The 21,694-nt window shown below is 48.4% G+C and overlaps 1 protein-coding gene across 1 annotated transcript in view; it reads right to left on the reverse strand.

The window, feature by feature from the left end:
* LOC143768188 (uncharacterized) overlaps positions 1-17,397 on the reverse strand; it is a 54,100-nt gene extending 36,703 nt beyond the window's left edge. The window contains exon 1 of the mRNA XM_077256878.1: positions 17,338-17,397. The gene's annotated coding sequence lies outside the window, so the exon portion shown is untranslated. The remainder of the gene's footprint in view (positions 1-17,337) is intronic.
* Between the last annotated feature and the right edge of the window lie 4,297 nt (positions 17,398-21,694).

The following is a 21,694-nucleotide window of genomic DNA, read 5'->3' on the forward strand; positions in this document are numbered from 1 at the left end:
CACATATATTGGCGGTGATTTAAGATGAAAATGACAAACGTAGTATGAAAATAGGTTTAGCAAAATCGAGGTCCGCTTACTAGATAGCAGGAAGACAGAAAGGGTACTTTCATGGTCAGCTGAAAACCCTATCAATACACCATCCTGAAATTACTTTAAGACTCTAGTATTAACTCATAACATCAGAGTGGCAATTTCAGATCACAAGAGCTTTCCAGACACAGAAACAAAACTGCAGCTGTGAACTGGAACAAAATGCAAAAAACAAACAAGGACAAAAGTCCGACTTAGCTGGAAGTTGTCTGGTAGCAGGAACATGCACAGAAAGGCTTCTGATTACAATGTTGACCGGCATGGAAGTGACAGAGGAGCAAGGTTAAATAGCGACTCCCACATCCTGATGGGAACAGGTGAACAGAGGGGATGATGCACACAAGTTCAATTCCACCAGTGGCCACCGGGGGAGCCCAAAATCCAATTTCACAACAGTGTATATTCTTGCAGTCTGTCCATTATGGTCCTAGCCTTGGTCCCATTATACTGAACTTTATCTATATCCCAATTGGGTTAACAATAATGGTGGTGACCTCTTTGTTCTCCACAATATTGCTTTATCTAATTCCATGTCTTTAGTTAGATTGTGGAACTTTTTGTATTATCTGCTGTGGATATTTTTGGAAGGGTTTTAATACTGACCGCCTAGTAATCTGTCCTATCCTTTCCTATTTAGCTAGAGTGGCCTCTTTTGCTAAATCCTGTTTTCTACCTGCGTGTGTCTATTCTTCTCCTACTCACAGTCATTATTCGTGGGGGGCTGCCTATCCTTTGGGGTTCTGCTCTGAGGCAAGGTAGCATTCCTATTTCCATTTATAGGGGTATTTAGTCCTCCGGCTGTGTCGAGGTGTCTAGGGTATGTTAGGCACACCCCACAGCTACTTCTAGTTGCGGTGTTAGTTCAGGATTAGCGGTCAGTACAGGTTCCACCGACTCCAGAGAAAGTTTCATGCGGCTCCAAGGTCACCAGATCATAACAGTACAACTGGCCCATAATGAGTTAAATGCATCTCAGAAGAAGGGAAGAAAGGTGTTGAGCCATTTTTTTTCTGTAGTCTGTTTTGTCTTTTCTTCCCTCTTTATTTATGGGTGGCTGAGGAGTCTTGTGCCAGCATGGATGTTCAGGAATTAGCTTCTCGTGTAGACCAGCTTGCTGCTAGGGTACAGGGTATTTCTGATTATATTGTTCAGACTCCTGCTTTAGAGCCGAAGATTCCTACTCCTGATTTGTTTTTTGGTGATAGGTCCAATTTTTGGGGTTTCAAAAACAATTGTAAATTGTTTTTTGCTCTGAGACCGCGATCCTCCGGTGATTCCATTCAGCAGGTTAAAATTGTCATTTCCCTGCTGCGTGGCGATCCACAGGATTGGGCATTTTCCCTGGAATCTGGGAATCCGGCCTTGTTTAATGTAGATTCCTTTTTACAGGCTTTAGGATTATTATATGATGAACCGAATTCTGTGCATCAAGCGGAGAAAACCTTGTTGGCCCTGTCTCAGGGTCAAGAGGCGGCAGAATTGTATTGTCAGAAATTTAGAAAATGGTCTGTGTTGACTAAATGGAATGATGATGCTTTGGCGGCAATTTTCAGAAAGGGTCTTTCTGAATCCGTTAAAGATGTTATGGTGGGGTTTCCCACGCCTTCCGGTCTGAGTGATTCTATGTCTCTGGCCATTCAGATTGAATGGCGCTTGCGGGAGCGTCAAACTGTGCGCGCTGTGGCGTCGTCCTTAGAGCAAATTTATTGTGGCGACGCTTCTCATGTCATTTCAGTCTGCCCTAAGGGGACAAAAAGGATCGTTAGTTCATTTACTATCAGTACTGTACAACCTAAATTTCTGTTATCGGTGTCCTTGATCTGCTCATTGTCATCATTTCCTGTCATGGCATTTGTGGATTCAGGCGCCGCCTTGAACTTAATGGATTTTGAGTTTGCCAGGCGTGGTTATCCCTTGCAGCCTTTGCAGAACCCTATTCCTTTAAGGGGGATTGATGCTACACCTTTGGCTAAAAATAAGCCCCAGTTTTGGACACAGGTGACCATGCACATGGCGCCAGCCCATCAGGAAGATTGTCGATTTCTGGTGTTGCATAATTTGCATGATGTTATCGTGCTGGGTTTCCCGTGGTTGCAGGTACATAATCCTGTGTTGGATTGGAAATCTATGTCTGTGACTAGTTGGGGTTGTCAGGGGGTTCATAATGATGTTCCTTTGATGTCAATCTCCTCTTCTTCCTCTTCTGAAATTCCAGAGTTTTTGTCTGATTTTCAGGATGTATTCGATGAGCCCAAGTCCAGTTCCCTTCCACCGCATAGGGACTGTGATTGTGCGATTGACTTGATTCCAGGCAGTAAGTTTCCTAAGGGCCGACTTTTTAACCTGTCTGTGCCTGAACATACCGCCATGCGGAGTTATGTTAAGGAGTCTTTGGAGAAAGGGCATATTCGGCCATCTTCTTCACCGTTGGGAGCAGGTTTTTTTTTTGTTGCTAAGAAGGATGGCTCCTTGAGACCTTGTATTGATTATCGCCTCTTGAATAAGATCACGGTCAAGTTTCAATACCCTTTACCTTTGCTTTCCGATTTGTTTGCTAGGATTAAGGGGGCTAGTTGGTTTACGAAGATTGACCTTCGGGGGGCATATAATCTTGTTCGTATTAAGCAGGGTGATGAATGGAAAACTGTGTTTAATATGCCCGAAGGCCATTGTGAATACCTTGTGATGCCATTCGGGCTCACTAACGCTCCATCTGTTTTTCAATCCTTCATGCATGATATCTTCCAGACTTATATTGATAAATTCTTGATTGTATATTTGGACGATATTTTGATTTTTTCCGATGATTGGAAGTCTCATGTGGAACAGGTCAGGATGGTATTTCAGATCCTTCGTGACAATGCCTTGTTTGTGAAGGGGTCCAAGTGTCTCTTTGGGGTGCAGAAGGTTTCTTTTTTGGGCTTTATTTTTTCTCCCTCATCTATGGAGATGGATCCGGTTAAGGTTCATGCCATTCACGATTGGATTCAACCCATATCCGTGAAGAGCCTTCAGAATTGTTTGGGTTTTGCAAATTTTTATCGCCGTTTCATTGCTAACTTCTCCAGCGTGGTTAAACCCTTGACTGATTTGACGAAAAAAGGCGCTGATGTGGCAAATTGGTCCTCTGCGGCTGTCTCTGCCTTTCAGGAGCTTAAATGCCGATTTACTTCTGCTCCGGTGTTGCGCCAACCAGATGTTTCTCTTCCATTTCAGGTTGAGATTGATGCTTCTGAGATTGGGGCAGGGGCCGTTTTGTCTCAGAGGGATTCTGTTGGTTCTTTGATGAAACCGTGTGACTTCTCCCGCAAGTTTTCGCCTGCTGAACGCAATTATGATGTCGGCAATCGGGAGTTGTTGGCTATGAAGTGGGCGTTTGAGGAGTGGCGACATTGGCTTGAGGGAGCTAAGCACCGTATTGTGGTCCTGACCGATCATAAGAATTTGATTTACCTCGAGTCTGCCAAACGGCTGAGTCCTAGACAGGCTCGATGGTCCTTGTTTTTTTCCCGTTTTGATTTTGTGGTTTCGTATCTTCCGGGTTCTAAGAATATTAAGGCTGATGCCCTTTCTAGGAGTTTTTTGCCTGATTCTCCCGAGGTCCTTGAACCGGTCGGCATTCTGAAAGAAGGGGTGGTCCTTTCTGCCATTTCCCCTGATTTACGGCGGGTTCTTCAGGAATTTCAGGCTGATGGACCTGACCGCTGTCCTGTGGGGAAATTGTTTGTTCCTGACAGATGGACTAGTAGAGTGATTTCTGAGGTTCACTGTTCTGTGTTGGCTGGCCATCCTGGTATTTTTGGTACCAGAGATTTGGTTGGTAGGTCCTTTTGGTGGCCTTCGTTGTCACGTGATGTGCGTTCTTTTGTGCAGTCCTGTGGGACTTGTGCGCGGGCCAAGCCTTGTTGTTCCCGTGCTAGTGGGTTACTTTTGCCATTGCCGGTCCCTGAGAGGCCCTGGACGCATATTTCTATGGATTTTATTTCTGATCTTCCGGTTTCCCAGAGGATGTCGGTTATCTGGGTGGTTTGTGACCGGTTTTCTAAGATGGTTCATTTGGTGCCTTTGCCTAAATTGCCTTCCTCTTCAGAGTTGGTTCTGTTGTTTTTTCAGTATGTGGTTCGTTTGCATGGTATTCCGGAGAATATTGTGTCCGACAGAGGTTCCCAGTTTGTTTCTAGGTTTTGGCGGGCCTTTTGTGCTAGGCTGGGCATTGATTTGTCTTTTTCTTCTGCATTTCATCCTCAGACAAATGGCCAGACCGAGCGAACTAATCAGACTTTGGAGACTTATTTGAGATGCTTTGTGTCTGCCGATCAGGATGATTGGGTGGCCTTTTTGCCATTGGCCGAGTTTGCCCTTAATAATCGGGCTAGTTCGGCTACTTTGGTTTCGCCTTTTTTTGTAATTTTGGTTTTCATCCTCGTTTTTCTTCTGGGCAGGTTGAGCCTTCTGACTGTCCTGGTGTGGATTCTGTGGTTGACAGGTTACAGCAGATTTGGGCTCATTTGGTGGACAATTTGGTGTTGTCTCAGGAGGAGGCTCAACGTTTTGCTAACCGTCGTCGGTGTGTTGGTTCCCGGCTTCGGGTTGGGGATTTGGTTTGGTTGTCTTCCCGTCATGTTCCTATGAAGGTCTCTTCCCCTAAGTTTAAGCCTCGGTTTATTGGTCCTTATAGGATTTCTGAGATTATTAATCCGGTGTCTTTTCGATTGGCGCTTCCGGCCTCTTTTGCTATCCATAATGTCTTCCATAGATCTTTATTGCAGAAATATGTGGTGCCCGTTGTTCCCTCTGTTGATCCTCCGGCCCCTGTTTTGGTTGATGGGGAGTTGGAGTATGTGGTTGAGAAGATTTTGGATTCTCGTTTTTCGAGGCGGAGGCTTCAGTACCTTGTCAAATGGAAGGGTTATGGCCAGGAGGATAATTCTTGGGTTTTTGCTTCTGATGTCCATGCTGCTGATTTGGTTCATGCTTTTCATCTGGCTCGTCCTGATCGGCCTTGGGGCTCTGGTGAGGGTTCGGTGACCCCTCCTCAAGGGGGGGGTACTGTTGTGAATTCTGCTTTTGGGCTCCCTCCGGTGGTTGTAGGTGGTAATGCAGTTGCCCCTGAGTTGCAGTCCTGGTCAGGTGTATCTGCTGATTGCAGTTCTGACTGGGGTATTTAGGCGTGCAGGATTCATTAGTCCTTGCCAGTTGTCAATTGTTGTTGGGAGGTGTTGGACCTCTGCTTGGTTCCTCCTGCCTTTCTGCCAAATCAGCAAAGATAAGTATCTGGTTTTCTTTTCCTGTGGCACACATGCTATGTGCTTCACAATTCAGTGCTATTCTTTGTGTTTTCTTGTCCAGCTTAGATTGTGTCAGTAATTTTCTCAGTCTTGTTGGATTCTCTGGAGTGGCAGATATACATTCCATGTTTTTAGTTAGATTGTGGAACTTTTTGTATTATCTGCTGTGGATATTTTTGGAAGGGTTTTAATACTGACCGCCTAGTAATCTGTCCTATCCTTTCCTATTTAGCTAGAGTGGCCTCTTTTGTTAAATCCTGTTTTCTACCTGTGTGTGTCTATTCTTCTCCTACTCACAGTCATTATTCGTGGGGGGCTGCCTATCCTTTGGGGGTCTGCTCTGAGGCAAGGTAGCATTCCTATTTCCATTTATAGGGGTATTTAGTCCTCCAGCTGTGTCGAGGTGTCTAGGGTATGTTAGGCACACCCCACGGCTACTTCTAGTTGCGGTGTTAGTTCAGGATTTGCGGTCAGTACAGGTTCCACCGACTCCAGAGAAAGTTTCATGCGGCTCCAAGGTCACCAGATCATAACAGATTGGGGAGGAAGGATGGAAGAACTATTTCCTGTGTTCTGTGGAATCTGGACACTACTTTAGGAAGATATGCTGGATCAGGGGATATTATCACTCTATCATCCCTAAGCTGCATGTAAGGGGGAACCCTGGATAATGCTTGGATGTCGCCTATCCTACGCGCCGATGTTAGGGCTACCAGAAAGGCTACTTTAAGGGATAAATTTTTAATAGAGGCTGATGCAATTGGCTCAAATGGAGCATCTGTCATGGCTGAGAGGACAAGGTTCAGGTCCCATGGCATGACCCTATTCCTCACCACTGGCCTAGATCGTTTTGTCGCCCTGATGAATCTGCTGACCCAGTGATTCTCAGCAATGTTGCAGCCAAAGAGGGCCCCTAAGGCTGATACCTGCACTTTAAGTGTATTTGGGGATAATCCCATATCTAACCCCTTCTGTAAGAATTCCAAAATCTGGTCTATCGGTATTGACTGACCAGCTATTACCCCCGAGTTCTGAAGGAACCTTTTCCAGATACTGACATAAATCTTTGTGGTGATTATTTTTCTGCTCTTCAGCAGAGTGTTAATGAGGCCCGGAGAGAACCCCCTATCCTTTAACAGCGCCCGCTCAAAATCCACGCCGTCAGATGAAGGCCAACCGCCCGAGGATGGTAGACTGGGCCCTGGGATAGGAGATCCGGGATGTCTGGCAAGACCCACGGGTCGGATATCGACATAGCTCTTAGGCATGGAAACCGCGTCCTTCTGGGCCAGAAGGGGGCAATTACTATTACTGTGGCTTTGTTCTTCCTGATTTTCCTCACTACCAGAGGAAGTAGAGACAGGGGAGGAAAGGCGTAGGCTAGCCTGAAGTTCCAGTCTATGAGGAGGGCGTCTACTGACAGGATTTTCTCTGGGGTTCAGAGAGCAGAATTGTGTCACCTTCCTGTTTTCTCTTGTGGCAAAAAGGTCTACATCCGGAAGACCCCACCTTTCCACAATGAGGTTGAAGATGGAGCCGTTCAGGGACCACTCTCCCTGCCTCAATGTGTTGCGGCTTAAGAAATCCGCCATAGTGTTTTCTGCTCCTCGTATGTGTAAAGCTGTCAACGAGAGAAGATGTTGTTCTGCTAGCTGGAACAGACGATCTGCTACGCACATTAGGGATTTGGAACGGGTCCCGCCTTGGTGGTTTATGTATGCCACGGTGACCCGATTGTCCGAGAATACCCGCACATGGTGGCCCTGTAGATAGACAAGGAGTGCTTTAACCGCCTGTTCTACTGCCGTCAACTCCTTCAGGTTGGAGGACATTTCCATCTGACACCGATCCCAAAGCCCCTGGACCAATGTATCCCCCATGTGAGCCCCCCACCCAGAAGGGCTAGCGTCTGAGGTGACTATACGAGTTATATTATATTCCCTGGGGACCCCCGTGGACGGGGACCCCCGTGGACAGGTTTCCTCGGTCTAGCCACCATTCGAGGGATACAATAGCGTCTTGGGATAGAGTCAGCAGGCTCTCCAAACATCCCCCCAACCTTTTTTGTTGTAACAGCACCTCACCCTGAAGTATCCTCGTATGATACTGGGCCCATCGGACCGCTGGAATACAGGACGAGAGAGAACCTAACAGAGACATGGCTCTTCTAAGGGACATGGTGGGGTTTTTAGAGGCATTTAGCACCTGAAGGTGCAGGCGATCAATTTTCTCATGAGGCAAACGGCATTCCTGAACCTGGGAATCGCTGCACCGTCATGGGCTGTAACCGTGATTTTTTTACATTTAACATCCACCCCAGACGCTCCAGGACAGACATTACTTTATGTAACTGCTCCAGACAGTGATCCGCCGTTTTACCTACTATAAGGAGATCGTCCAGGTAGGGGATTATTAGAATGTCAGACTCATGTAGGTGTGCCATAACTTCAGCCATTACTTTGGTAAACACCCGAGGGGCGACCGATATACCAAAGGGGAGGGCCCTATACTGGAAGTGTCTGACTACCCTATCCAACCGTACCGCCACCCTCAGGTATCGTTGGTGTCCTAAAAAAAATAGGGATATGATAGTAGGCGTCCTTTAAATCCAGTACTACCATAAAGCAGTTTTTAAACAGTAGCTTTATTGCGGTGTTAATAGTCTCCATTTTAAATGATTGTACGGTCAGGAAATTGTTAAGAGCCCTAAGGTTAATAATAGTTCTGAAGGAGCCGTCAGGTTTACGTATTAGGAATAGAGGAGAGTAGAATCCTCTACCCTGTTCTCCTTCCGGAACCTCTGATAGGACATTCTTATTGAGCAGGTTGTGAACTTCCGATTCCAGGGCAGCCTGTTCTGCTGGAGAGGACCTGAGTGGGGTAATTCTGAAGAAATTCTGAAGAATAGAGGAGAACTCTAGCCGCAGACCCGTAGCTATTATCCTCAAAATCCAATCGCTACTGGAGATTTTGGATCAGGCCGGGTAGAAGGCAGATAGTCTACCTCCCACCGGGGCGACTAGTCATTGGGGTGGTTTTTTGACCTCACGGGATGGCTCCTGACGTCCCCCTCCAAACATAAATCCAGTACCTTTCTTCTTTTTATCGTCCCATCTGCTCTGGTCTCTAGCTGGCCTCCTACGAAAGAATCTCTTTCCTGTGAAGGGACGCCTGTAAGAAGTGGTCGGTAGACTGGGAAATTTTTTCTTCTCGTTTCCGGCTTTCTCCAGCAGTTCGTCCAGGACTGGACCGAACAGGTATTCCCTTTTGAATGGGATAGAGCACAGACGGGATCTGGATTGAAGGTCACCCGGCCAACATTTCAGCCATAGGGCCCTGCGTGCTGCGTTTGATAATCCTGCCGCTCTAGCCGCCATTCTTGCAGAATCTGCAGATGCGTCCGCGAGAAAGGCAGCGGCATTCTGAATTGTAGGCAGGAATTTTAACATAGAGTCTCTGGAGACTCCCTCTTCCAATTTGGACCCTAGTTGATCCAGCCAGACCATCATTGATCTGGCTGCGCATGTCGCAGCTACTGCGGGCCTCAGGGCACCCGCCGACATTTCCCAGGTCCCTTTAAGAAAAGAGTCAGCCTTCTTATCGAGAGGATCCTTTAGGGAAGCCATGTCATCAAAGGGAATAGACGATTTCTTAGACGCTTTAGCCACCACTGCGCCCAATTTCGGTGCCTTATCCCAAGTGTTCACCAGGGGGTCCTCAAAGGCTTTATCTACGTTTAAAGGCCGGTGGAAAGGAGCCTTTTTCCTCTGGCTTTTTCCATTCCCTTTTGATAAGGTTCTGAACCTTGTCATTAAGCGGAAATGACCTACGCTTTTTAGGGTCTAGACTGCCAAACATTAGGTCCTGCGCTGAAAGTTCTGGCCTTTCGTCAGCCACCCCCATGGTGGATCTAACTGATTTAATCAGTTGTCCATTTGGTCCAACGGAAAACAGAAACGATTAGATTCCTCTTCCGAAGAGGATGCTGAGGAGACAGAGGTGTCTGAATCATTCTCTCTTCTAGGGCCAACGGATGTATCCGACTGAGGCGCTAGGCTCCCTTCTTCTTTTGGAAGGTTCCCCCCGGGATAGGGATTTCAGGGAATCTTTCACCTCCTTCCTGATAATCTCCCTAAGATTTGATTTAAAATCGGGAGACTCTTCCGCCACCTATGGGAGCGGAGAAAAAGGCTATGTAATTTATCTGGTGCTACCGCTATCAGTGTTCCCATCAATTTATTTCCTACCGTCTGCCATACACACGACTGACAAAGTCTCTTAGGGTAGGCGTCTGGCAAAGGGCAAGCGCATAGCGCGCACTCCTTGTTTTTTGCCTTACCAGCGCATTTTTTCCCCTACGGAAATAAACATAGGAAAGGACTGCATCAGGGTACATTCACGAAGATCTCTTACCCAGGCAGTAGCGGTAGATACCGGATTACTGGGGGGTCGGTCCAGATCCTTCTGTCTCGATCTGTGACTGGCCTGATTACTGCATCCGCGGGTCTTCAGCTGGGGGTTCGCATGGGACCTCTCCGAGGATCTGTCCTGCTCCAGCAGACCGACGGCAGCTTCCGGCTCCCATAGCTGCAGATGGGCTCACAAGCAGCCCTGCAGCATTCTGTTTGGCTATAAATAGCCCTTCCCCCGGATCCGGAATCCGTGCAGGTGCGTGGCCAAATCCACCCCCCCACTTGCAGGTCACTGCTCCACCCCCCCCCCCCCGCCCCCAATCGCTCCCCCCGCCCCCGCCGCATGCAGGACAGCGGCGTTTTTTGCAAAAAGCCGGCCGGTGTTTGACTTCAGGTCCTGGCCCCGCCCCCCGTGCGTCACTTCCGGTATCGGGCAGAGCGCTCAGGAACGCGCCCGGAAGCCGGTGCCGCCGGACCACCCAGCCGCCCGCCGCTACACCATCACCGCCTGCGGCCGCAGCACAGCGGCGATTGCGGCAGAAGCCGGCGTCCGACCCCCGGCTCCGAACCGAAAGGAGCGCACAGGACACTGCACCGCACCGACGGGGATCAGAGCGGGGAAGACCGAGGTCCAGGGGGGTGAACGGACCTCGGGGGGGGGGGGGGACATACTTACCTCGTGGGCCACTGGAGACGGACCTCCTCCGGATGCCGCTCCACTCTGCACCGCTCACTGTCGTGGAGTCCTACCCGGACCCACCGTGGCGCTTCCAGGGACCCGCACTGCCCGAGGTAGGAGACCCCCTCGCTACCTGTTCGGACAGCCAGCCAGGGTAATGATAGGTGAAATGAAGACGTATCTGAAGGGAATCCTGTCCTCCAGGAACAGGAAACCAACTGATGCGTGGGAGAGGTGCCGCCCTTATATATCTGTAGGTTTTCCTGTTCCTGAAGGGCGGATCCCCTCTCTCCGTAATGCTGTCATGGACGACCGATAAACAGCAGATCTCTTAGACAATTTAGCTTCCATAGATGTAAATGCACAATATAGCAGTATTGCCCATGAAGCAGGAATCATGGCAGCTAATTATTTCATTAAATCTAGAATCATACAATGTAGGGAACATGCCTAATTTTTTTCCGAATTACTTCAATTTATTCTGACCCATAACAATTTCCTATTTAACGGGAAGATACTCCGTCGTATGTAAATCTACTTCTGGGCTGGTGGAAGGAAATGGTAATCTTCCAGGAGGAGCTTGATGGAACTCCAAGATAATGTTCTAAGAGATATATATATATATATAACACTCACCGGCCACTTTATTAGGTACACCTGTCCAACTTCTTGTTAACACTTAATTTCTAATCAGCCAATCACATGGCGGCAACTCAGTGCATTTAGGCATGTAGACATGGTCAAGACAATCTCCTGCAGTTCAAACCGAGCATCAGTATGGGGAAGAAAGGTGATTTGAGTGCCTTTGAACGTGGCATGGTTGTTGGTGCCAGAAGGGCTGGTCTGAGTATTTCAGAAACTGCTGATCTACTGGGATTTTCACGCACAACCATCTCTAGGGTTTACAGAGAATGGTCCGAAAAAGAAAAAAAAACCAGTGAGCGGCAGTTCTGTGGGCGGAAATGCCTTGTTGATGCCAGAGGTCAGAGGAGAATGGGCAGACTGGTTCGAGCTGATAGAAAGGCAACAGTGACTCAAATCGCCACCCGTTACAACCAAGGTAGGCCTAAGAGCATCTCTGAACGCACAGTGCGTCGAACTTTGAGGCAGATGGGCTACAGCAGCAGAAGACCACACCGGGTACCACTCCTTTCAGCTAAGAACAGGAAACTGAGGCTACAATTTGTACAAGCTCATCGAAATTGGACAGTAGAAGATTGGAAAAACGTTGCTTGGTCTGATGAGTCTCGATTTCTGCTGCGACATTCGGATGGTAGGGTCAGAATTTGGCGTAAACAACATGAAAGCATGGATCCATCCTGCCTTGTATGGAGCATCTTTGGGATGTGCAGCCGACAAATCTGCGGCAACTGTGTGATGCCATCATGTCAATATGGACCAAAATCTCTGAGGAATGCTTCCAGCACCTTGTTGAATCCATGCCACGAAGAATTGAGGCAGTTCTGAAGGCAAAAGGGGGTCCAACCCGTTACTAGCATGGTGTACCTAATAAAGTGGCCGGTGAGTGTATATACCCCGTATTTTCCGGCGTATAAAACGACTTTTTAACCCCTGAAAATCTTCTTAAAAGTCGGGGGTCGTCTTATACGCCGGGTATCGTCTTGTGCGTGGGTGCTGTGCTGTGGGGCGGCGGCTCCTCTTCTGCAGTGTGGGGCCTCTGTGCTGTGGGGCGGCGGCGGCGTATTTTCATGCAGTCAGTCGGGGCTCCTCCGGCATCTCCTTAAAGCCCGGAGGCCCCGCTGGCAGCTCCATTGCTATGATGCGGTGGCCTCCGGGAAAATGGCCGCTGCTCAGATTCAGATCTCGTCTCCCGAGATCTCGTGACGAGATCTGAATCTGAGCATGCGCCGCCCCTAGCGGCCATTTTCCCGGAGGCCACCGCATCGTAGCAATGGAGCTGCTGGCGGGGCCTCCGGGCTTTAAGAAGATGCCGGAGGAGCCCCGACTGACCGCATGAAAATGCGCCGCCGCCGCCCCACAGCACAGAGGCCCCACACTGCAGAAGAGGAGCCGCCGCCCCACAGCACCCACGCGGCACAAAGAGGAGCCGCCGCTCCCAGCAGAGACCCCACGCTTCAGCGCTACGATGAGGTAATGGGGGATAGTCCACTCACACTTTCCTGTGAGACGCCCCCTCGTCGTCATCGGGACCACTCCCACCCAAAAGGCACATTAGTCACCGGCCCTATAAGACGACATACGGCGTATAAGAAGACCCCCGACTTTTAAGAAGACTTTATATTTTAACTGGAAAAGTTGGGGGGTCGTCTTATACGCCGGAAAATACGGTGTATATATATATATATATATATATATATATATATATATATATATACATACACACACATACATAGAGAGAGAGCGAGCATGTGGTCATTCTATGGTCAAGAGCCGATAAACAGTTTATTCAATACATTTGTTGAGTGCCTGAATATCATCATTAGCCTAAAATTCACACCAGAAATGAGAAGAACAGAGTTGCTATTCTGCGACCTCACCATTAGAAGGTATAGGCGAGGAAATCTGATAACTCGCACATACTGTAAACCAACTGCCAGAAACAATTTACTCAAAAGGGAAAGTCATCACCCTGTCCCTCTCAAAAAAGGTTTACCTAAGGGACAAAATCTTCGTATTACAAAACATTGTTCACAAATTTATGATTTTAGGTTACAGACAATGGACTTAAGGAGTAGATTCATCCAGAGACGTTGCCCCAAAACAACTTTGGGTTCTGTTTTTATAATGCTCTTGATCAGGATAGACAAATCACTCCCACACACCATGGAAAGAGGGGACAATAAAAGAATAGTAAGGATTATAGACACGTTTGACAACCAAATCAGGTCTATCAGATAATTAAAAATCATACAGGCACGCAACGAGCAGAAACAATTGTAAGGGATATCTTTCCAACTGATCCAAGTATCATCTACAGAAAAAGGGAGATCTATCAGGGACCGACTAGTCCACAGTTCCTATTACAAAAATGACACAGTAAGGTATCTGCCTTACACAGTAGAACCTGTGGCACATTTATATGTGGTGACTGTGGTTTCTGTAACTGGATTATACAGTGTAGGAGCTTCACTGAGGCGTCTTCAAACAGTTTCCTATCAGACATTTTGCAAACTGGAAAACAACAGGTATTGTATATATGGCCACATGTACAACAAAGCTTGTAAAACACCAGGCAAAGATCATGAGACACATAGTGCACCGTTTATGCCAGATGTTTAAAAAAAATCTCTTTTTTTTTTTTTACACATTATTAATGTATCTTGCAGATATGTTATGGGCACGGCTGTAATGCTAATCCTGTCTCTTTAATTATTTGTCAAAACTACCTATGGCATCTAATAAGGCTGACAGAGTTACAGGGCTGCCTAGTACGGCTCAGTTCCCCTCCTCATCTGCTCAATTGTGGGGGGCTGCCCTCACTAAAGTCTCTAATGACCTACTAACAGCTAAATCTAATGGTCACTACTCCATGCTAATTCTCTTGGATCTCTCTGCAGCATTCGACACTGTGGATCATCAGCTCCTCCTCACTATGCTCCGCTCCATCGGCCTCAAGGACACAGTTCTCTCCTGGTTCTCCTATCTCTCTGACCGATCCTTCACTGTATGTTTTGCTGGTTCCTTTTCCTCTCACCTTCCCCTTACTGTTGGGGTTCCTCAAGGATCAGTCCTAGGCCCCCTCCTCTTCTCTTTGTATACTGCCCCTATTGGACAAACAATCAGTAGATTTGGTTTCCATACCATCTCTATGCTGACGACACCCAATTATACACCTCTTCTCCTGTTATCACGCCGACCTTTTTAGAAAACACCAGTGATTGTCTTACCGCTGTCTCTAACATCATGTCCTCCCTCTATCTGAAACTGAACCTGTCAAAAACTGAACTCCTCGTGTTCTCTCCCTCTACTAACCTACCTTTGCCTGACATTGCCATCTCCGTGTGCGGTTCCACCATTACTCCAAAGCAACAAGCCCGCTGCCTTGGGGTCATCCTTGATTCCGAGCTTTCATTCACCCCCCACATCCGATCACTGGCTCGCTCTTCTTATCTGCATCTCAAAAATATTTCTAGAATTCGCCCTTTTCTTACTTTCGACTCTGCAAAAACTCTTACTGTCTCACTTATTCATTCTCGTCTGGACTATTGTAACTCTCTACTAATCGGCCTCCCTCTTACCAAACTCTCCCCGCTCCAATCTGTCCTGAATGCTGCAGCCAGGATCATATTCCTCACCAACCGTTACAGCGATGCCTCTACCTTGTGCCAGTCATTACACTGGCTACCCATCCACTCCAGAATCCAGTACAAAACTACTACCCTCATCCACAAAGCTCTCCATGGCTCAGCACCACCCTACATCTCCTCTCTGATCTCAGTCTACCACCCTACCCGTGCCCTCCGCTCCGCTAATGACCTCAGGTTAGCATCCTCAATAATCAGAACCTCCCACTCCCGTCTCCAAGACTTTACACGTGCTGCGCCGATTCTTTGGAATGCACTACCTAGGTTAATATGATTAATCCCCAATCCCCACAGTTTTAAGCGTGCCCTAAAAACTCATTTGTTCAGACTGGCCTACCGCCTCAACGCATTAACCTAACTATCCCTGTGTGGCCTATTAAAAAAAAAAAACAAACAAACAAAAAAAACATAATCAGGTTCCTCGCATCATGTTCTCATACACTTTATGCAGTTAATCACACTCTGTGTCTGTACTGCTACATACTTAGGCAGTTAACTGGTTCATGCAGCTTTACATGAACACCCGAGCCTTACACTATGACTTGTCCAAATAACTAAAGCAATTGTTACCATCCACCTCTCGTGTCTCCCCTTTTCCTCATAGTTTGTAAGCTTGCGAGCAGGGCCCTCATTCCTCCTGGTATCTATTTTGAACTGTGATTTCTGTTATGCTCTAATGTCTATTGTCTGTACAAGTCCCCTCTATAAGTTGTAAAGCACTGGGGAATATGTTGGCGCTATAGAAATAAAAATTATTAGTATTATCATTATTATTACCTAAATGCCTAATAATGGGTCTGCAATGTACAAAAGTCTATCAGGCCGATCTAGACCGATCTAGAGGCAGCGGCCAATAAGTTCCCTCTTAAGGCTCCCATACACATTAGACTAAAGGTGGCAGAAGCTGCTGATATCAGGGGAATTGGCCTCCAGCCATATGATAATCCTCTGCTAATGAGTAGAACAGTTGTGTGTGGGGGAGTCGGGAGAAATAGACATCAGCTGAATGATTGTCCGGCCAACAGTGATCTCATGTGTATGGGGCCATTAGTATCACACTGACAGGCAGGGATAATACCCCGCACTACAGTAGTACAGGGCATCACCGGAGCCATCAGAGGCTTGTATGTTGTATGATCGCACTAATGAGGGGTGTGGAGAAAAGCTGAAAGAGAAAAATTAATATCACAGTTTTAGGAAGAGAGAAAGAAGATTCTCCATTCATGATGAGGACAGAGAGAAGACATCTTCTATATATCTGAGGTAACTGAGAGACAACATCCATTATTGTATCTGAGGCAGAGAGAGGCAGAGCCTCCTCCATTATATCTGGGGCACAGAGAACAAGAGTCCTGTGTTCCCCATAGACACATCCCAATATATCGCCATGACAGCCGGGGCCTAACAATTGGGGTCTAGAATGGGGTCATTAAATTATAAAGAGAAAACAACAAGGTAAAATCCAGCTACATTCACTAAAGAGAAAAAGTTCTACTGCTGGGATAATCTGTCCCCAGAATGTCTCTATTACATGTACAGCTCACACCGCTGTACTGGGGAACATTATACTGTGTGTGGGGGGGATGGTGGTACTGTGGGAACATTATACTGTGTGTGGAGGGGGGGGATGTCGGTACTGTGGGAACATTATACAGTGTGGGGGGATGGTGGTAATGTGGGAACATTATACTGTGTGGGGGGGATGGCGGTACTGTGGGAACATTAAACTTTGTGTGGGGGGATGGCGGCACTGTGGGAACATTATACTATGTGTGGGGGGGATGTCGGTACTGTGGGAACATTATACAGTGTGTGGGGGGATGGCGGTACTGTGGGAACATTATACTGTGTGTGGGGGGATGGCGGTACTGTGGGAACATTATACTGTGTGTGGGGGGATGGCAGGTACTGTGGGAACATTGTACAGTGTGAGGGGGATGGTGGTACTGTGGGAACATTATACTGTGTGGGGGGATGGCGGTACTGTGGGAACATTATACTGTGTGGAGGGATGGTGCTACTGTGGGAATATTATACTGTGTGTGTGGGGGGATGGCAGGTACTGTGGGAACATTATACAGTGTGAGGGGGATGTCGGTACTGTGGGAACATTATACTTTGTGTGGTAGGGATGGCGGTACTGTGGGAACATTATACTTTGTGTGAGGAGGATGGCGGTACTGTGGGAACATTATACTATGTGGGGGGTGATGGCGGTACTGGGGGAACATTATACTGTGTGTGGGGGGATGGTGGTACTGGGGGAACATTATAGTGTGTGTGGGGGGGATGGCGGTACTGTGGGGACATTATACTGTGTGTGGTGGGATGGCGGTACTGGGGGAACATTATACTGTGTGTGGGGGGACGGTGGTACTGTGGGGACATTATACTGTGTTGGGGGTAAGAGAACAGCACTGTATTATGTGAGGAATACATGCTTTCTTACGTCTTTCACAGTTGGGTGGTATGCATCTATCAGAGGAAGAGGATTAAAACGTTATGATTCTTATAAAGTGTCAACACAAAATATAGAAATAGTCTCAGCACTGAAGTAATGGGGAATCTCCAGCACCTACCTCCACCTGCAGAGCCGCACACCACATATATGGCTGCTCTGTGCGCACAGGACCTGTGATGAGGTCACAGGAGGGGAGGAGTCAGGGGTCACATGATCAGGGGCCTCAGTGTATGCAGGACTCTGCTGTGCTGGTTGTCATGGTGCTGGATGAGGGGAAGTTTATGTGTGAGGTCAGGAGGGGTTTACAGTGTGGATGTAGCAGAGCCGCGTGTGTACGAGGTGGACGGAGCAGAGCTGTGTGTGTACGAGGTGTACGGAGCGGAGCCGTGTGTGTACGAGGTGTACGGAGCGGAGCCGTGTGTGTACGAGGTGTATGGAGCAGAGCCGTGTGTGTACGAGGTGTACTGAGCGGAGCCGCGTGTGTACGAGGTGTACGGAGCAGAGCTGTGTGTGTACGAGGTGTACGGAGAGGAGCCGTGTGTGTACGAGGTGTACGGAGCGGAGCCGTGTGTGTACGAGGTGTACAGAGCGGAGCCGTGTGTGTACGAGGTGTACGGAGCAGAGCCGTGTGTGTACGAGGTGTACTGAGCGGAGCCGCGTGTGTACGAGGTGTACGGAGCGGAGCCACGTGTGTACGAGGTGTACGGAGCGGAGCCGCACGTATATTATTGTGTTCTTCCCCCCCACACCCAGTTTCCCCTTACAGCCTCATTTACCCAGGGGCCGGCGCTCTCTCTCTTACAGATTTGGGACATTTTGATAGAAGTCTCTCCTGGTCGCTTGCTTACACGGACTCTTGTTCCTGTTTCCAGCATTTGCCCCTCACAACGGGCACAATTACCCCACACCCCTTTTCTACACAGTTTTATGTGTGGAATATAATGTGGGATTTCTCTGCTTGGAGACAAATAGACCCCACACATGAGGGAATTATCACCAGTCACTGTCCCCTTTCTGCCATCATAAGTACTATCCCGTTGAGGTGACCTGGGCCCTAATTCGCATGGACGGGATAGTACGTCATACGCGATCAGCAGTGCTCACAGGGGGAACGTGGGCGAGTGTCAGCTGATTATCACAGCTGACATCCGGCATTATGTGCCAGGAGCGGTCACGGACCACTCCCTGCACATTAACCCCCGGAACACTGCAAGGAAACAAGATTGCTGTGTTCTGGCGGCATAAGGAAGCATCGCGCAAGGAGGGGGCTCCCGGCGTGCTTCCCTGAGACCATCAGAACAGACACATGCACATTTGTGGCCTGCTGGAGGTCATTTTGCAGGGCTCTGGAAGTGCTCTTCCTGTTCCTCCTTACACAAAGGCTGAGGTAGCGGTCCTGCTGCTGGGTTGCTGCTCTCCTATGGCCCCCTCCACGTCTCCTGGTGTTCTGGCCTGTCTCCTGGTAGCGCCTCCAGCCTCTGGACACTACGCTGACAGACACAGCAAACCTTCTTGCCTCAGCTCGCATTGATGTGCCATCCTGGATGAGCTGCACTACCTGAGCCACTTGGGTGGGTTGTAGAGTCCGTCTCATGCTACTACAAGCGTGAAAGCAAAACCAACATTCAAAAGTGACCAAAACATCAGCCAGAAAGCATTGGTACTAACATGTGGTCTGTGGTCCCCACCTGCAGAACCACTCCTTTATTGAGTGTGTCTTGATAATTGTCAATAATTTCCATCTGTTGTCTATTCCATTTGCACAACAGCATGTGAAATTGATTGTCAATCAGTGTTGCTTCCTAAGTGGACAGTTTGATTTCACAGAAGTTTGATTTACTTATATTCTGTTGTTTAAGTGTTCCCTTTATTTTTTTGAGCAGTGTATGTTATTTCACCAGTTAAGACCTCCGGAGACACAACCCACAGGAATTGAAGCAAAGATCCCTAAAAACATTCACATATTCTTAGTTGTAGCCTTACGTGGCTTATTTGGCGAATGGCTTAAACCAAACACCCCATCGATGGTGATGATAATAGCCCAGATGAAAAGTGGCACCCCAGGAGTTCGGGTACCACAGTAGTGCTGCCTTCCTCTTGGGGAGGGTAGTGCTATGCCTGGAGACAAGAGGGATCCCTTTGGCAGGTTATCCCACACACAACACATTCTAAGTCCAGGCCAGGAGGGGGAGCTCAAAACCCTGTTTTAGGGGAGCTTCCCTGAGATATATAGATCCTGGTCTGGAGGAGGAGTCGAGTCAGTCTGAGATAGTCTGAGAGTGAAGAGAGACAGGAAAGGAGCAGAGGAGAGATTGAGGGCTCAAGGAGGCTGCGAGTGGGCCTCCTAGGAGCCAGAGTGCAGAAACCGGGCATCGGGAGCCCGAGGTTGTGGATAACTGCAAGGTCCACAGCAGAACCGGAGGGCATAGGACTATACGTAAACTGCCCATACAACACCTGAGGTACAGCAGCAGTTAGGGCCTGGAGTCACCGTGTCTGAGACCCCAAGAGAATGGCTCAAGCTGCCTACCATGCAGGTACTGTCCCAGGACAGGAGAGAAAGGAGTACCTTGCCAGCAAACTACAGGCAGCAAGGGACCAGAAAAGCAGCGCATAGTGGAAGGTTCCCAGCCTGACCTGCCAAGGGGATTTCCATTTGTTTCTGGGCTGCCTGGACTCCTTCTCTACCTGTTGCGGGTACCCTGGACTGTGGCCTGCTACCACCATTAAACCCTGGGGACTTCGCTTCACCTGTGGGAAGCGTCACCAACCAGCTGCCATACCATCACCCCAGAGGACCCCTTTAAGCGGCGTCGGTCCCTATTGACCGAGAACCACAGGTGGCGTCAGGAACATTGACTTTCACAATCCCCCTTAAAAGACCGGCCCCCCTTTAATTGAGTCCCAGGGCCACGGACCGGGTCGCAGCCACCATGACATCCCCTTTAAGAGCGACCGGACCCGGTACCGAGTATCCCCATTGCCCTGGTGGGCGACACAGAAACACTTACTGGGAATTGAATTAAAGGGAACCTGTCACCTGAATTTGGCGGGACCGGTTTTGGGTCATATGGGCGGGGTTTTCGGGTGTTTGATTCACCCTTTCCTTACCCGCTGGCTGCATGCTGGCCGCAATATTGGATTGAAGTTCATTCTCTGTCCTCCGGAGTACACGCCTGTGCAATTTTACTATTTTAAAAGTTATACAGATAATCAATGCAGGCTCCTGGATCTTGTGTTTACACTCCAACTCACATTACTCCTGCTTTCGGGCTCTATTGCTTCTTGTCTTTGCTGTGCTTGGCGAGCAGCCTCACAATCAGATCAGCTGATTGTGAGAACACTGCAGTGTAGGTGATCGCTGGAGAGTTAACGCCGGTCGTCACCTACAAGCTCTGCTATGTCTGGATGTCAGGCATCCAGATGCAGCAGAGCTGGACTCGTCGTGGTACACTCATTATTAAATGGACTACGTCGGACACAGGGAGTGTACTGTTGGCTTATTATTTTTATTTTTTTCCAGGAGAGCGAGGGCGTCGCAGGAATGAGCGTTTAATAAAAATATGGTCAAAACTGTGTGGTGTTCTATTTCATTAAAATACTTTATTCTGCATGTGTGTGTGTGTGTGTGTGTTTTATTAACCCTTTACCAACTATAGGATTAGTAATGGTAGGTATCTTATTGACGCCTCTCCATTACTAAGCCGGCTTAATGCCACCTTACAAAGGTGACATTAACCCCTTATTACTCCATATCCCACCTGTACAGGGGAGTGGGAAACGAGAGCCTAGGTGCCGGAATTGGCACATCTTACAAATGCGCCATTTCTGGGGTGGCTGGGGGCTGGTATTTGTAGCCAGGGGGTGGCCAATATCCATGGCCCCTCTCTAGGCTATGAATATCAGCTCGCAGCTGTCTGCGTAGCCTTTCTGTTTATAAATTATAGGGAGACCCCATGTCAATTTTTTTGGGGGGTCCTCCTATTTTTATAGCCAGTAAAGGCTAAATACACAGCTGCAGGCTGATATTCATAGCCTGGGAAGCTCAATGGGTATTATCCCCTTCCCAGGCTACAAACCGGTCCCCCAGTCGCTGGCTTTCCCTCTGTGGCGCAGGAAATTGTGCGGGAGCCCACGCCATTTTTTTTCAATTTTTTAAAAAAAATTAAACAGACAATGCGTTTAAGTCGAGGATCTCACTTGCGAGAAACTCACACGAGTCTCTCGCCCAGGGCCGGACTGGCCATAGGGCACTTCTGGCAAATGCCAGAAGGGCCGGTGCCAGTGGTGGGCCGCTCAATCCGCCGCCTCCGCCGTCGCATTCAACTATACCGGCGTATAGACGCCGGTACAGTTGAATGCAATGATGGAGGAGAGAGCGTCTACAGACGCTCCTCTCCCATCATTCCCCGCTCTGCCTCTGACACTGCGGGTGCGCGATGATGTCATATCATCGCGCACCTGCTGTGTCCCGG

The sequence above is a fragment of the Ranitomeya variabilis genome, chromosome 4, assembly GCF_051348905.1.
Source record: "Ranitomeya variabilis isolate aRanVar5 chromosome 4, aRanVar5.hap1, whole genome shotgun sequence".
In the NCBI taxonomy this organism is placed as follows: Eukaryota; Metazoa; Chordata; class Amphibia; order Anura; family Dendrobatidae; genus Ranitomeya; species Ranitomeya variabilis.